Source organism: Stegostoma tigrinum, chromosome 41, assembly GCF_030684315.1.
Source record: "Stegostoma tigrinum isolate sSteTig4 chromosome 41, sSteTig4.hap1, whole genome shotgun sequence".
Classification (NCBI taxonomy): Eukaryota; Metazoa; Chordata; class Chondrichthyes; order Orectolobiformes; family Stegostomatidae; genus Stegostoma; species Stegostoma tigrinum.
This window is the reverse complement of record NC_081394.1, coordinates 5,059,163-5,061,662: the sequence shown is the minus strand read 5'-3', so window position 1 is coordinate 5,061,662 and position 2,500 is coordinate 5,059,163. Positions and strand designations below refer to the sequence as shown.

General features: G+C 56.5%; 1 protein-coding gene across 3 annotated transcripts in view; it reads right to left on the bottom strand.

The window, feature by feature from the left end:
• LOC125450590 (persulfide dioxygenase ETHE1, mitochondrial-like) overlaps positions 1–2,500 on the bottom strand; it is a 22,316-nt gene that overhangs the window by 1,018 nt on the left and 18,798 nt on the right. The gene's annotated exons all lie outside the window — the stretch shown is intronic.

Below are 2,500 nucleotides of genomic sequence, written 5' to 3'. Positions count from 1 at the left end.
TACCCCTGACACACACACAAACACACAAACACACAAGCACTACCCCCGACACACACACTACCCCCAACACACACACACACTACCCCCAACACACACACTACCCCCGACACACACACACACACACACAACCCCCGACACACACACACACTACCCCCGACACACACACACACACACACACACACTACCCCCGACACACACACACACACTACCCCCGACACACACACACACTACCCCCGACACACACACACACACACACACACTACCCCTGACACACACACAAACACACACACACAAGCACTACCCCCGACACACACACACACCCCCAACACACACGCTACCCCCAACACACACACACATTACCCCCCACACACTACCCGCGACACACACACACTACCCCCGACACACAAACACTACCCCGACACACACACACACACACACTACCCCCAACACACACACACTACCCCTGACACACACACACACACTACCCCCGACACACACACACTACCCCTGACACACACACACACACACTACCCCCGACACACACACACACACTACCCCCAACACACACACACTACCCCCGACACACACAACACTACCCCCGACACACACACACACCCCCAACACACACACTACCCCCGACACACACACACTACCCCTGACACACACACACACACTACCCCCGACACACACACACACACTACCCCCGACACACACACACTACCCCCGACACACACAACACTACCCCCGACACACACACACACCCAACACACACACTACCCCCAACACACACACACTACCCCCAACACACACACACACTACCCCCAACACACACACTACCCCCGACACACACACACACTACCCCCGACACACACACACACACTACCCCCGACACACACACACTACCCCCGACACACACACACTACCCCCAACACAAACACAATACCCCCCACACACACACACACTACCCCCGACACACACACTACCCCCGACACACACACACACACACACACTACCCCCGACACACACACACACACACACACACACACACACACACACACACACACACACTACCCGCGACACACACACACTACCCCCGACACACACACACACACACACACACACTACCCCTGAGACACACACACGCACTACCCCCGACACATACACACTACCCCCGACACACACACACTACCCCCAACACACACACACACTACCCCCGACACACACACACTACCCCCAACACACACACACGCTACCCCCGACACACACACACTACCCCCAACACACACACACAACCCCCAACACACACACACACACTACCCCCGACACACACACACTACCCCCAACACACACACACACTACCCCCAACACACACACACTACCCCCAACACACACACACACACTACCCCCAACACACACACACACTACCCCCAACACACACACTACCCCCGACACACACACACTACCCCCAACACGCACACACTACCCCCAACACATGCACACTACCCCCAACACATGCACACTACCCCCAACACACACAAACTACCCCCCCACACACACACTACCCCCAACACACACACACACTACCCCCGACACACACACTACCCCTAACACACACACACACTACCCCCAACACACACACTACCCCCAACACACACACACACTACCCCCGACACACACACACTACCCCTAACACACACACACACTACCCCCAACTCACACACACTACCCCCCACACACACACACTACCCCCAACACACACACTACCCCCAACACACACACACACACACACACACACACACACTACCCCCGACACACACACTACCCCCAACACACTCCAAACACAACACACAGGCACTTCCCACCACCACACACACATACCCCCCAGCACAACACCCCCCCCCCACACACACACACACACACACACACACACACACACACACACACACACACACACACACTACCCCCGACACACTCCAAACACAACACACAGGCACTTCCCACCACCACACACACATACCCCCCAGCACAACACCCCCCCCCCACACACACACACACACACACACACACACTACCCACGACACAAACACACACACACACACACACTACCCCCGACACACACACACACTACCCCCGACACACACACACACACACACACACACACACACACTACCCCTGACACACACACACACACACTACCCCTGACACACACACACACACACTACCCCCGACACACACACACACACTACCCCCAACACACACACACTACCCCCAACACACACACACACTACCCCCAACACACACACTACCCCCGACACACACACACACTACCCCCGACACACACACACACACTACCCCCGACACACACACACTACCCCCGACACACACACACTACCCCCAACACACGCACACTACCCCCCACACACACACACACTACCCCCGACACACACACTACCCCCGACACACACACACACACTACCCCCAACACACACACTACCCCCGA